The sequence below is a fragment of the Acomys minous genome (assembly GCF_964271855.1).
Source record: "Acomys minous genome assembly, chromosome: 3".
NCBI classification, from domain to species: Eukaryota; Metazoa; Chordata; class Mammalia; order Rodentia; family Muridae; genus Acomys; species Acomys minous.
Genome location: NC_140485.1, coordinates 107,508,111 through 107,524,242, shown reverse-complemented (window position 1 = coordinate 107,524,242; position 16,132 = coordinate 107,508,111). Strand labels below are relative to the sequence as shown.

The 16,132-nt window shown below is 40.3% G+C and overlaps 1 protein-coding gene across 5 annotated transcripts in view; it reads right to left on the bottom strand.

Annotated features, from left to right (window-relative positions):
• Window positions 1-16,132, bottom strand: part of PKIB (cAMP-dependent protein kinase inhibitor beta) — a 99,101-nt gene that overhangs the window by 34,134 nt on the left and 48,835 nt on the right. For all 5 annotated transcript variants that reach the window (XR_014778274.1, XM_084777254.1, XM_084777252.1 and 2 more), the window contains one exon: window positions 6,091-6,158. The gene's annotated coding sequence lies outside the window, so the exon portion shown is untranslated. The remainder of the gene's footprint in view (window positions 1-6,090; window positions 6,159-16,132) is intronic.

Genomic DNA, 16,132 nt, shown 5'->3' with positions numbered 1-16,132 from the left:
GGTTCCTGGGGTTAAGTGGCCAGCCAAGTCTACTTGAGTAGATGACATCAAGGTTAAAAAAAGAGACCTGTTTCAAGGTGGAAAGCAATGGATATTAAGACACCCAGCACCAACCTCTGGTCTCTGCAAGCAAGTACACACACTTGTACTCTTAGACACATGAACACATATATATATATACAACACACACACATACACACACACACACACACATACACACACACACACACGCACCATGCATGCACATGCATACACACACACACACACACACACACACACACACACACACACATATAAAGAAATGAGTTTGCCCTGAGGACTCAGGATGGGTGAGCCGGCCCTGCCCTGAGAACACTGGAGTAGGGGAGCAGGCACTGCCATAATAACATGGAACAGGGAGAGTAGGCCCTGCCCTGAGGAAAGGAAGTGGGTTAGATGGCCTTGCCATGATGACATGGGAACGGAGTAGCTGGCCCTAGCATGATGACGCGTGAGTGAGAGAGCAGGCCCTGCCCTGAGGACAAGGGAGTGGGCCCTGATCCAGGGCTCTGAATGAACCTCACCCAAATATCTACCCCATGTATGACATACTGGAACACATAAAGGGACCGGACCTGCAAATTCAAAGGTTAAGAATCTCCTTGACACACAGCAACAACAGGATATCCGACAACAGTCCCAGTGAGGATCCAGGCCTCCAACCAGATCCATGACTCGTAGCAATGAACATTTTTGAAAGTAAACATGTGGACAAAAGGCTATACTGGGTGATACACTACAGCTTCTACGACAAGACATTTTGTTTGTCTGTTTTAGTTTACTGAGGGAAGGAGAGGGATTTTGGTACATGACGTATAAATCATAGACATTCACTAAAAGTATATTTTAAAAAACAAATGAGTTTGCAGGGACTGACAACTTATCAGTAAAGTACTTGCTAGCAAGACTCAGGCCTCTGTATCAGAGTGAGAATCTGGGTTGAGTCTCTAAAACCCAAGGAAAAAGAAAACAGAAAAAGTCCAGGCATGCTGCCACACACCTGAAATTGCAGAGCTGATGAGGTAGAGACAGGTGGCCCCTGGTGCTTGCTGGTGAGAGCCAAGACAGTCCAAATAAAATGTGGACCGCTGCCAAGGAACAATACCCAAAGTTGTCCTCTGCCCTCCACACGCATGCATACCTGCACACGTGTAAAATATAAGAGTTTCCAGAACATTGCAATCAGGTGCTAGGCATGGTGGCACAGGCCTTTGATCCCAGCACATGGGAGGCAGAGGCAGGTGGATCGCTGTGAGTTCGAGGCCAGTCTGGTCTACAAAGTGAGTCCAGGACAGCTGAGGCTACAGAGAGAAACCCTGTCTTGAAAAACATCAAAACAACAACAATAACAAAAGAATTTCAGTTGTCTAAGTGAGAGGTCAGAATAATTTACAAAATAACTCGTGTGTCCTACTTAACAATTCATAAAATCTCAAGTTATGTGCATTTAAAAGCTGACGTGTTTTCGCAGAACTGCATGCGGCCGAGCTAAGAGTCAACGATGAAGCATGAGGCGTGTATGCTTTGCAGAGGGCTGTCATCTGAGGCTCTTGCACATGTTTCTGACGTCAGACCTTGGGCAAGCACATCAAGTGTCTGAGCAACTTACATTTGTTTGGAGTTCACCAAACAAAACCTCCCCAAGTTGAGAAGCCTATATGTGACAAACGTACATGAGGTCTTACTCTCGTGGATAACCCGCTCATGTTAAAAGAAACCCAGCCCAGGTTAGCTGGCAGCTTCTTCTCATCTGGGAGATGATCCTCTCATCTGGGAGATGGTCCTCTCCCTTTTTGAAACCTGGTCTTCCTTCTGGATTCTTTTCTTCATTCATTCATTCATTCATTCATTCATTCATTTATATTACATCTCAATTGTTATCCCATCCCTTCTATCCTCCCATTCCTCCCTCCCTCCCACTTTCACCCTATTTCCCTCCCATATGACTGTGACTGAGGGGGACCTCCTCCCCCTGTATATGATCATAGGGTATAAAGTCTCTTCTTGGTAGCCTGCTATCCTTCCTCCGAGTGCCACCAGGCCTCTCCATCCAGGGGATGTGGTCAAATATGAGGCACCAGAGTTCATATGAAAATAAAGGCACCACCCTCCACTCAACTATAGAGCATGACCTATCCCTTGGCTAGATCCGAGTAGGGGTTCAATGTTTACTGCACGTATTGTCCTTGGTTAGTGTTATAGTTTGTGCAGAACCCCTGGACCCAGATCTGCCCATCATAATGTTCTACTTGTAGGTTTCTAGGACCCTCTGGATCCTTCTATTTTCCCATTCTCACATACTTCTCTCACCTAGAGTCCCAAAAGGATGACCTCACATCTATCCCACTTTCCTGGTAGGTGAAGACTTTCATGGGACATGCCCCTTGGGCTAGTGTCCAGATATAAGTGAGTACATATGATTTGACTCTTTCTGCTTCTGGGTTAACTCACTCATTATGATCGTTTCTAGTTCAATCCATTTGTCCACAAATTTCGGGAATTCCTTGTTTTTAATAGCTGAGTGGTATTCCATAGTGTAAATGTGCCACAGGTAGGGAAAACCTTCTGGATTCTTTACTAGTGAAGAACACAGGTGTGGAGTTTGAGAAGGGACACAGGGAAAGAGGCAGGAGGGCAGCAGTGAGGTGAACATGGGACAAACAGCCCCTCTCTTGTGCCTTGGACACCTTCCTGCTAAATGATATTTGATAAAGAAGATACCCTCACTTTCCAAATGCAGATGGACAGGTGAGTCAGAGGGCAATTCCTACCTGCTTACTGCTAGACTTCTCTGAAGCCCCATTCAGCACCAGAGAAACTGGTTTTTTCACTGGTGTTACTGGTCCCTGAAATGGCAGAGGCAGAGGCAGAGGTGGCCTAGTATAATAGGGGTACAGTGCAGCTGGAAGCAAAAATAGGATTTAACTCCATGCCTTCTCCTGTGGAAGTGGACAAAGCACTCAGCTACCCTCCTCTATGAAGGAGAGACCTAAAGTAGATGGTCTCCCACAGTCCTTTTTAGCAAGGAAAGTCGGCCGTTTACTGGGTTTCACACCTGGATATTTTTAAATTATTCTTTCATATATTACATTCCAACTGCACTTTGCCCCTCCCCTGCATTCACCCCCCCCCCCCGCCATCTCTCCTTGCCCCAGATCTACCTCCTCTTGTATCTCCTCAGACAAGAGCAGAGATGTCAACCAAATGCAGCATAACAAGCTATACTAAGTCCAGATACATACCATCACATCAAGGCTGCCCAAGGCAACCCAGGAGGACGATTAGGGTCCCACAAGCAAACCAAAGAGTTAGAGACAGCCCCACAAGAACCCCAAGCTACTCAGCCACAGTCTATGTGCAGAGGACCTAGGTCACGTCCCTACAGGCTCCCTGGTCTTGAAAAGCTCCCATGAGTCCCAGTCAAGTGATTCTCACATGGGCCTTGAATTAGACAGCTCAACACAAGTTTTGCGCTCCTTCTATTTGGTCTGTACTTGCCAAACATTAAGTATATCTCCTCAACCACACAGGGCCAGGCACACATACAGCTCCCTGGCTCCACATAGGACAGAGGGAGGCTGTGATACAAATTACAGAAATCAGAGCCAGTTTTTTTTTTTTTTTTTTGAAGTGCCAAACTTCTACTCAATTTGCTAAATTGGGATTTCAGGACGAAGACATCTAGGAATACCCATTTGTTAAAACCCAAAGCACAACATTTCCTTTAGTATTTATGACCAGGTAGTTTGAGAATCATCATTAAAGGAAAAGGTGTCTTTCTCAAAGTCTGGCCCAGGGACCACTTTGCAGGGTAAGGATCTAAGATACTTGTTGAAAACAACAGGAAATGTGGCTGAAAACAACAGGAAATGTGGCTGAAAACAACAGGAAATGTGGCTGAAAACAACAGGAAATGTGGCTGAAAACAACAGGAAATGTGGCCAAGAATCCATCCTGAAACAGGTTTTGTTTGTTTTGTTTTGTGTGTGTGACTCCACAGACACTCACTTAGCTCATGAGACAGTTTATATATGTTTAATAAGGAGGTCATCATTGGATAAAAGCACAAAGCTTATAAAAGGACATACAAAAGGCAGGGAAATACAGTAATGCAGGTTCGCTTAACTTCTACATAGTAGTACTATTCCATAATTTCATTTAGTTCCTGTTAAAAGCTGTGAAAGAAACACTGTAGTCTGCTTTGTAATATCAAAATGAATCATCATCAGAGAGGTCGGATAATTTTTTCAAGTTTGAATAATTAATACATGGATGGATTAAAACTGAGAAGTAACATCCCATAGCTAGGAAATAGATCATACCACTCCAGAATATTTGAGTCAAATACACCTTTATTTTTTCCTCTCTCTCTTTTTAATTTTTAAAAACTTATTCACTTAACAGCCCAATCATCGCCTCCTCCCCCACTTGTCTCCTCCTGATCCCACTCTTCCTCCCTCTTGCCCCCCATGCCCCTCCCCTTAGTCCTCAGAGGGAGAGGGGGAGCCCTTCTCTCCTATCAACTGACCCCAGCCTATCAAGTCTCATTAGGACTTCCTGCATCCTCTTCCTCTGTGTCCAGGTAAGCCACCCACCAGGGGGAAGTGATCAAAGAGCAGGCCACAGAGTCCCTGGCAGGGACAGCCCCAGTGCCCCTTTTGAACATACCTTTTAACTACACAATTTGCTAGATCCTATCTGGTGAGGCAAGTTAACAATATGTCACATTCCACTGACTGGCTACATTGGCTACTCTGCAACAAGTGTCAAGTTCATCATAGCAGCCATAGATTAACCAAGATAAAATGAAGATTAACTACTACGTAACTGATTTGAGAATCTCCCTCGATCCTAAAAAGATCCTAAGCGGTGATGTCACAACCCTCAGACACACAGATGTTTACAGCTGTAAAATCCTGACATGTGCTGTACAAGCTTCCCAGGCAGTGAGGACTCTGGCTGGTGGCCTTGCTTTCTTGATCTTTCTTTACATCACGGTCCCTGGAACTGCAATCTTGAACTTAGTATATATTCACCCATGATTGGCGTTAGTGCTAAGTGAAACAAGCCTTATTAAACTCCCAGTTTTCTTTCAAGTAATATGGGGTAAAAATGCTATCGTTACAGATAACATTGTAGGGAAGGTTTCTATTTGTTTTTCTATCACTGGTTGCTCTAAATTTACCTAATAACACATCTGTCAAAATGCATGTTTACCTTAAACTCTTGACTAAGAATAGGATGTGTCTGTCAGATTGCCAGATTATGAACTGACTCATTGGACATAATTATTAAGACACAGTAATATGCATTAAGAGCTGTGTTGAAACGGAACAGACCTTAGCCATGTAAGAGGCAGCATGAGCCTTTAAAATTTGATTAAAACTGTTAAGCATAGAAAATACAAACCAAATGACTTTTTTTTGTTTGTTTGTTTTTTATTTTTCCAGAAAAGGTTTCTCTGTGTAGCCTTGGCTTTCCTGGAGCTCACTCTGTAGGCCAGGCTGGCCTTGAACTCATGGAGATCTGCCTGTCTCTGCCTTCCGAGGGTGTGCTTGAATTAGAGGCATGAGGCATGTGCCACCACTGCCTTGCTAAGCCACATGGCTTTTAATAAACAAACATACTTCCCTGACCTACCTGTATTCACGCTCTGTCCTTTTCTCTTCCTTCTTACTTGTGTTATAAACCTTCTAAATTATGTGGATACAAGGCACCTCATTAGACCACTAGGTAACACATCAGCCTCATAAAATGTGTACACACAGATACACATAGGAGAAAAACCGCAATGAAAATCGCATCAAGAAAGATGAATGGGCTAAAAAATAAATGCAATATTCACTGCTTGTACATACATGCGGTAAAGGATTTTTGATTGGTGTTTGGTTTCTTTCTTAACAATTTGTGGCTACTTTTGAAAAGTGGTAGATCTTTACAATTTTCATGCCCATTCATATTTGTAACTATATTTGTCCAAACAAAGGAGCTATTTCTTTCCCAAAATCAGTATCTAATTTCCTAAGTACAGAAAAATAAAAGAATACTTACAGATCTCTGGTTAGAATATGCTGCTATGTCTAAAACAGGTGAAGGGTGAAGCTGTTGAACTTTCTTTCCTGAAATATAGAAAAGGAGAGAAGAAAAACACTTTGAAGAACCAGGAAAAAGAACAATTAAGCTAAAAATCAAATTTGAATATTTTGGCTATGGTTTTTTAAAAAATGAGGCTGAACTAATAAATGTTACAATTTTCCTGGCTTTCTTAGGAAAATTAGAACCAATGAGTTAATGGCGATACTGTATGTAGAAAAGCCAAAGGGAATGTACTCCCAACACCTGGTGTCCTGAAGACTATCAGCTACAAAATCTGGGGAGTAATTACTGCATTGGCACTAATCAAAGGCAAGCTGAGTAAAAAAAGAAAATAAATTCCTCTCATAGACACAATCCGCCACAGACATCGGTTCTACTCAACATTCACAGAAAGATCATGTAAGAAAATATTTGGCACTGCTATATTTTCAGGAAGTTTTAGGTATACATCACACATTTAAGACATGACCTTTCGTGTCTCATGTTGGGTTGAATATGAAATGTCTCCTATAGGCATGCGCCTCTGAACCTTTGGTCCCTGGTTGTAGGTTGATATCTGGCTGTGGGGCCTATAGGAACTGTGGGACCTAGAGGAAGTAAGTAATTAGGAGCGGGCTTTAATGTTATCGTCTGGCCCCAGCTCCATCTAGCTATCTGTTCTTTATTAACACATAAGAAACTGAACCATCAGCACCCACTACCTCTGGTGGCCCCAGCTGCCCTGTGTTTCTTGCTGTGATGAACTTTATCCCTCTAACTGGTGACCCCAAACAAGTCTTGCCTCCCTTAAAGTGTTGTTGTTTCTACCCAGCCAGAAATATAGCTGAAACTGAGCCATAGCATCTAGGTGCCCATCACAGATACGGAAACCACAGATAAGAAACAGAACCATCTTCTTTCTAACTATGAAAACAAACTACCTACAGTCAATTCCTCTTCAAAAAAAATGGCTCCAGAATCTTGGTTTAAGCACCTGATACAGATAGGGTGGAAAGTCGGAGGACTATGACTTGCCAGTTGTTTACATTAGCCACTCAAAGCAAGTAACCATCCTTAGGCCCCAGTTCACTGTGCCAATCACCCTTCCTAAACTACCAACAACCTCCTGAATTATATTCTTATATGCGTGCTTGCTCCCTGAAGACGCACTCCTTACCTACATATTGTGTGGAATCATTTGAAAGTAAATCCGCTCACGATCAACCTATGACTCAGGTTTCCAATCACTACAGAATCAAGCTCAAACCCATTTATTTGGTACAAGTTGTCCTGCAGAACTTAACTCCATTCTATGTTTGTCCTTGCCTTTCACTCAAATCCAGTGTGCTTCAATGCTAAAACTCTGATGTTACACTGAAGCAATGGGTTTCTATTTGCTTTTGTGGCTGAGGTTCTTTACCCTCAGTTTTCTCTTGCCCTTTGCTAGCATCAGTTCATCTATTCTGGGTCAGCTTGAATGCCCCTTGCCAGAATTCTTTCACATCTCTTTCAGACTAGGTAGAGTGTTAACTACATCTGATTGTACTTATCCCATGCATTCTAACTTTATTTTCAGTGGCCACCTTTCTTCTCATGCAAGTTTCAAGTTTGTTTGTTTTTTTTAATGTTTTAAGGGCATGAATGGTGACTCACTTTTCCTATCCCTAGCACAGTATTTCACAGGTGTTGGGAGAAATGCAATAAATAACTTGTTGAATGTCAAGGCTCATGAAGTAATTTTCAGACTTGCAGCTGCCTGGCTGTATACGTTATCACCTTGTGAGAATCTTACAAATTGAAAGAGGACGTTTGTTAGCCTTGTTCCTGCACCCAACTTCTCCTATGGTTTCTTATTGTTCCCCTCACTCAAGGACAGTTTCCCTTCTATTGAGTCTTATATTTCTCGGCTAAATTTAAGGAAGTGAGGGAAGGAAGAGAAAAATAAAACATGAAAGTCATATGGAAAGTAGCAAGAAGATAAAAATTCATAAACTTAAACATTTATATGCTATCTATAAACATCATTAAAAATCCAAAATAAAGAAAAAATGTTCATAACCCACTTTCCCTTTTTATATATTTGCATGTGGTCCTTGGCAAGGATCCAGAAGAAAGTGAAAACAGGAATTCACTGTTAAGTCGGTTTGATATAACTGTGCATTGTTATATGTGTTTTCACATGGTAATTAAAATCTCTATAATTTTATATCCTTTCCAGAATTAAATTAAATTTTAATACTAAAAAATTTTACTTGCTTCTGCCAATGACAGGAAATACAAAACAGAATAAGTATTTTTCCTCTTGACCTCTTTTTGACTGTTATGCCCAAAATACTTATTCAGTGGACTTTGGAAATGGTGTTATACCCATTATTTTGACTCTTTATATATCAAGATTCAGATCTACAGATAATATGATAAATACAAACAGTGAAAGTTGAGACTGAGTGTATCTCTACTCATCCTTAATTATTAAACATCTTTTGTACAACAGTACAAGTATTCTGGAAAAGTTTTAAATGGGATTCCCATATTGGTTTTTTTTTTTTTTTAGCATTGACATACTACAAAATATGTATTGACATAACCTAGAGTAATCTAAGAGGGAGCTCTCAATTAAGAGATTGTCCTAATGGGATTGTCCTGTGGTTTTCTCTATGAGAAATTGCCTTGAATGCTAATTAATATGGAAAAGCCCAGCTCATTATAAGCAGCACTAGCCCTAGGCAGGTGGCCCCCTAGGTTATCTAAACATAAGTTTGAATGAAAGTCAATGAACGTGTTCCTTCATGGTTTCTGCTTCAAATTTCTATTAAAATTTCTGTGCTGACTCTTCCTTCAATAATAAAGTGTAACATATAAGCAAAATAAACTGTTTCATACTGGAATTATATTTACTTCCAAACTCACCAGGAAAGTAGGACATAGGGGAGGACATCCTATTGGGACTCTAGGTGAGAGAAGCATGGGATAATGGGGAAATAGAAGGATCCAGAGAGTCCTAGAACCCTACAAGTAGAACATTATGATGGGCAGATCTGGGTCCAGGGGTCCTGCTCAAACTATGGCACCAGCCAAGGACAATATGTGCAGTAAAGTTCGAACCCCTACCCAGATCTAGTCAATGGACAGGACATTCTCCACAGTTAAGTGGAGAGTGGGGACTGACTTCCACATGAACTCTAGTGCTCCATTTTTGACCATGTCCCCTGGATGGGGAGGCCTTTTGGCACTCAGAGGAAGGACAGCAGGCTACCAAGAAGAGACTTGATACCCTGTGAGCATATACAGGGGAAGGAGGTCCCCCTCAGTCACAGTCATAGGGGATGGGAATAAGGGGGAAAAGGGAGGGAGGGAAGAATGGGAGGGTACAAGGGATGGGATAACAATTTAGATGTAATATGAATAAATTAATAAAATATATTTTAAAAATAATACTTTGATAGCTAAGAGATACAAGAAGACCAAAGAACAAGTGACCTCACCAAGATGGATCTCATTTTTCATAAGAAAAATGAATCAAAATGTGAATGCATCAGCGGAAATCCATCAAGTTAGAAACAAACATCTTCAGAATTGGGATCTAGTGATTTTGACTAGCATATCATCCAGTCACTTTCCAACTGTTTTATTTCCAATAAAGTAATAAGCAAATGACCACTATAAAGACAGACACATGTAGAATTTCTATGAATACCGCAGGTCTGAGACTCTTATTTTCCTTCCTGCTACTGTTACTCTTTCCAAACCAGATTATAGTTAGAGAACTAAATGGCCATTTGCCATTATAGAAATCTGATTCACTAAGCCAGAACAAGAGCAACCACTTCACAGCTGAATGCAATAAAATTGCTAAAAGCATTTGTTCTGAGTGTTCTCTCCCTTTCGTGCTCATCTTCCACAGCACTGGCTTCCTGCATAGCTTATTTTTTCCCAGAAAGATCTAGATATCATTTAATAAGCATAAAAATAATAAGGATATAAGACAGGGCAATTTTTGCCTGTAGAGTTAGCAAAATAGTGAACACATTTTATCTCTTTACTACTAAAATTATGACAGTTGGTTATATAAGTTTCTGTCTCATAGCATCTAAAATTATAGATGGAAATTTCAAAAGGTTATCTCAGTCAAAGGTGTGTCCTGATATAAAGATATTCATACATCAAGTTATAGGATTGGGCATGGAAATAAGCTGTTTTGGAACAAATAATCAACTAGACATAGGGTAAGATTTGGTCTAAGCTTGTATTTTACTGTTTTACAATTTCCATGAGGTATTAGGTCTAATTATGGCTCCTTCATGAAAAAGTTTATAGCAAATAGCTGTTTAGCATATAAAAATATGAATGTTGAAATGTGTCAGATAAGTACCATTGAGCTCTCTAAGGCAAATTAACCACTCCAACTGTACAAGCAAGCTTGAAAGGGCTGTTCATAGGATGTGTTTAGCCTCTCAATCATGACAACAGGGGAAACAACCATCAAAAGGGAATTATAATGACAACCAAGCATGTTCATTCATGACTACGCTTTTTTACCCTCAGCCCAAGGAATTAGCTTAGGACAGTAAGTGGCACATTATGTGAAACACAGGAGGCCTGCAATACATGCTTAGTTTATACACTAACCACATGAATAAATGCATTAATAATGAATAAACACTCTAATAGGGCTGAGAATAGAAAGATTAAGATAATACTTATAGAGTCTTAGGGAGTTCATGCTTTAGACCACTAACAAAGTTTAACGAATTTTAATGTTAAATTAGTTTTCCCTCAAAAGAAATGGGTTGCTTAATGGTGAACAAACAGAAACATAAGCAAAAAGTTTCTAGATGTGATCTCAGTAATGAGCAATGAAAACCCACCAGAGGGTGAAATTAATAAAATTAGAATAATGAGAGATGGCATGCTAGCTCCCCATGAGTAGTGACACCTTCCCCTCCCCATTCCTCTAAATAACGGGAAAGTTTAACACAAAGACTATTTCTCTGCCTCCTGTGTTCTTAGGTGTGGTCATCCCAAAAGATGGTTTCATTGAGCATGAGTTGTGAGAAGGAATTCTAACTTACTTCGACATTATACTCTGAAAGAAAGGAAAGTGGTCCCTTCCTCTTTCAAATGGCACTGAATCTGTGGGGGTGAGTCATTAACTACAAGGTTGACAAAGACTCTCCACTGAAGGTGGTACAAGATGGGAGGAGCCTCACTGGTGACCCTGTCTGGTCATTGTATGTCCCTGATCACCAAGTAGAACTGTCTGGCAGGAAAAACTAAGTTTACGCTGTGTTTAAGCCACTGTTATTTTTGAGGCTTTATTTTAAGTAACAAATATTTATGGTAAGGAAAATATTTACAACCTGGAAAATTGATGGTAAGTAGTCCTATGAGATACTGGGTGAGGTTAGCATGAGCTAAAACGTGAAAACATGTTCTAGGTTCAACATCTAGGAAACTAGGGCAATAACAGAAGCAACAGAATGACAGGAGAGAGAGATGGAGAGGGAACTGAGATGATCAGGACTCAGATGGTAGAAGAGACCAGCGAGGGGACCCAACAAATAACTGGAACCAGGAGTCTGGGACTCAGACAAAGGAGGAAATTAAAAATGGAAGACCAACAATTGTAGTATATGTAGTTTACAAATAAGAACAGAATGTCAGAATAAGATAACATGTACTTCCCAAAATTGAATAATGGTGATTTGCACACAAATCAGCAAAATGTATCAAAAACCAGCAAAAGAAAAAAATAAAGGCATTTCTTACATAGGACTACAAAATGACGAAGAAGAGAATAATATGAACGCAAGTGGGCAAAGACATTTAAAGGGATTTCAAGTCGTCTATATGTTTAAAATCCATATAAATATCTGGTGAAAGATTAAAACAATCATTTCTTGAAATAGAAAAGCATTCATCAAGGCTCCAAGCAAGCCAAGTTCAAGTTGAGGAATCCTAAGGGAGAAAGAAGAAGGACTTGAGCATCCCCTCCTTTTGAAAGAAACTCTCACAGTAGAGAAAGAAGGAGATAAGGTGCAAGAATAAAAGGCAAAGGAAGCAGAGATGCTGTGGCTTTGATACCTGCTACTTCTAGGATGCTGCTTACCCCTGGAAATGGCATGCTGAAGCAAGAGCCTCCTCCTTGGTTTTAATTGATTCTACATCTTACATTTAAGCCTCAAAGCTAATAAAATAATACAAAGTTTGCAAGAAGCTGTCTCCTACAAGGAAAAGGCAATAGTTTGGGAATTTATGTCATTTGTGAGATGTGTTCCAGCTACTGGACAGTAACCAACATTCTAGAGGCTATTACACTGTGTATTCTCCAAGCCCCCTCTCTATGCCCCTGGAGGAGGCCATCCGATGAAGACACAATTATTTCAAGAAGGAATCAGAGCAAAGATTTCTGTTTCTCTTTGTACTATGAACTTCAGACCAATCAAGTTTGTAAAGATTGTTTTCTTTCTTGAAAAACACACACTATAGCTGCTCATGGAACATTCAGGAAGATTCTAGGACTTTCCTTTAGAACCACTACTTTTCCATTGAAATCGTTCATGCTGAATCACTTTGTAGGCGAAACCGATCTTCCTTTTCTTTGAAGAGAAATCTGGTGGCAATCTCTTCCTTGCTGCTGCATAGCGGCTGTATTATCCATGGTCTGTCTGTCTGCAGTGGTGGGAGTGCAGTTTTCATTGCAGCTTTTAGGCTGTGGTGCTCAGCTTGAGTTTTATAAATTCTTTATACAAGATCATGTTTAGGATCCCACACTCCTTCTCTCCGGTGTTGGTTTCTTTTTCTTTTTCTTTTTTAATATAATGATTGGACATTACTCATTCTTCTTCCAAGTGGATCCAGGGTGAGACAGCCCACCCCCTAAAATTATCTTTCCTGTATAAGTACATGCAGAACACTGGAGCAACAGGGGCTGTTAAGGCATCAAGTAAGCTTGTGGTGGTGGTGGTGGGGGGGCGGTGAGAGAGTTTCTTTGTATGTTGAATTGCATAAAGGAAGGGTGTGCGGGAGTGGAAGCTGCAGCATGTGGCCAGTGTGGACCCTGTGGTGGTTGTGTTCTTAAAGAGTTATACTACGATCTCCAAGCCACTCAGATCAAACAGGGAAGTTCTTCTCCTGACCCCATGAGGTGTCATGTAAAAAACACAGCAGCCAAGCAGCAGGCTCACATGTGCTATGAGTTACTGCTTCTTAATGTTTGTCTGCAAACTTCAGGAAATGTAGAAGTTTTATAAGTTTCCCCCCAGTATAGTCCGTGTAACATTCTGACTATAATTGGTTTGTAAATGCCACATGTCTGCTGGGTGGCATATAATAGCTTTTTATAACAGGATTTTATTTTGCCTTCAAAAGTCAACAGATCAAGTGGTCCATTACTAGTTACCTTTACAAATAAATAAAATAAATATTAGGTAACATCTGGAATCATTTGATCCAGAGAAGAAAAAGACAAATATATTAGGTTAACTATTGGGTAACAAATAATATCATGCATGATTATAAGCTGAATTGAACTAAAATGATAATTAGGCCCCCAATATTGTTGTATGCAAACTAACAGATTCACCCTATGTACATGAACATTCACATTCATAAAGAAAAGAATCAACAAGTATCTTAGATACAAAAATAAACAGCTTGACTTTCTGGAAAGGAAGAAGAAAGGAAGGAAGGAAGGAAGAAAAAAGAAGGAAGGAAGGAAGGAAGGAAGGAAGGAAAGAAGAAATTGCTACTGCCTTGACTTTACTGAGGCTATATATTTTGCCTCACTGAATCTTTACATAAGACATAAGAAGGCACTAATAGTATCAGGTGTCTGAGCGAACCTTCAGTTCTACAGGAGTCAGTGCCAAGCAGAAACAAGATTTGACTCCAGCACTACCTGGCACAAAGCCACACTGACCAGTGACAGAACAATTGACTAAGTCAACTATAAAAGCCACACAACACAAAAATGAGAAAAGTAGGACAGATGGAGTCTACTGCAGTGGCCATTTGGGATCCTTCTGTTTAATGTTATGTTAACTTTATATTTTAACACCAGATGCTCCATCCCCATGTTAGTGCCATCAGTAACCTGCTCAGAGGAAGCTGGTCTGTTCGGGAAAGGCATAGCAAGCAGTGTGTTCTAGGGTAGCTCAAGATGGCCAGTCACTGTGTGATCGCTGAGTGCAAGCCTGACCCTTGACGTTTTGAAGCCATTTTTCTGTATGTACCTTACACTACACATTCCAAGTTTGCTTCAAATGTTTCACTTCTGTCTCCATGCTTCTGAGTGGACCACTCGGCGTGTTCTGAATCATTTTTAAAGGGACTTTGGAAGGCTGAAAGCTAAGCATGGCCTTTTGGTGAGAATCAACCTTATTTGAAAAGTAAACTGTAGTTAAAACTTTTATTTAGTCCATCAGCAAAGCAACTTTATTTTCCATGCTTTTCTTCATTAAGCTGTATAGCCTAGCTTTGGTTTTTGTTTTGGGAATGGGGTATTTTTGTCATAATTTATTGTGGGTTTTGGTGATTTTTTTTAAAATCATGTATATGAGCCCTAAGATCAAAAGCTTTTTGCTAGGGAGCTGTCTCTGTGGGTATGAGAACAGAATATACATGTCTCTTACAAAGAAGACAAATTCGACTCCCAGCACCTCCGTTGTGAGGTTCAGAGCTGCCCCTAAATCCAGCCCCGGAGATCCAAATGTCCTCCACTAGGCTCCCAAAGCACTGCACTTACACACTGACACACACATCCCTAATTAAAATATTTTTGACGAACAAAAATCTTATCTTTTCTAATCTATGGTCTTCCTAGAACTAAAGAGAAGGTGACAGTAGTCCACTTCAGACAGCTGCACAGACTGCCATCACAGCTGTCACTACGTCTAAGGAATATTCTCAGCTACAGTTAAAAACCACTGATGTCATTACAGTCGAAATCTAGAAATTAACATGTTTTAATGTACATTTTACAAAGGTGTATTCTCCTTAGATCAAAGGTTACTAAACAAGCTAAATTCTAAACATTACACTAAATATATTTGCTTTTGAAAATGAATTAACTTACTTAGACATAGTTTACCTTAAGGTATTAAATTAAATTTAAAGGCAAAAAGGGTTTGGATAATATTTTTTGAGAGACAGAAAAAAAATCAACACAAATATACTTAACATCTTTCTCCCCAAATTGATGACTACCTGTCTAATACATCTTGCCTGAATGTACACTTCCTATACCCGCACTGTATCCATGGCAGGGTTTATCTAGTTCTGAGAGAAACAGCAGCTGCAATGGTGACTCACTACCGAGAATCCCCAAAGCTGCTGCTCCTACCGATAGCAGTGCTTTAACGTCATTCTTTCACTGCTGTAAGAGCTGTCACCATGTCCCCAGCCTGATGTCCTGTGTCAATTGATATTCTCCTTTCATTGCAACACATCAGAAGGAACGGGTTGAAATACCATCTTGTGGACCTTTAAACACCAGAATAACCACACACTCATGAAAAGCCATCCATTTTGTAAAATAAATGACAAAGCATAACCCATTGCCACAGACGTTGAAGGGCTATGCGATTTTCAGTTGAATGATCCTACCCACGCTCCACGTTTTTCTAAGGGGTTGTTCTCAGTCTACCATATTCCAACTGTAACAGAAATATCAAATTTGTATCATGAGTGGACTGGTATCTCTCGAAACGATATATTAAAGTCATAATCCCTGGTACCTATGAATATAATTGAATCTGGAAGTAGTTATTTGCTGAATTAAGAAAGTCAATTAAGAAAAAGTCTTAGTGGAATACTGTGAGCCATTAAGTAAATATGACTGCTGCCTTTATAAAGAGAGGAAACAGTATGTCATCTCATGGCCTGCAGGCATTAATTGACACCAGATAATTGGTATCAACACAGAGACTGACACTCATAAGAACACAGAAGTATGTTAATAGCATTAGAATATTATTCCCATGATGTTTTCCCAAGCAAATCAAGGGAGAAGGAGATG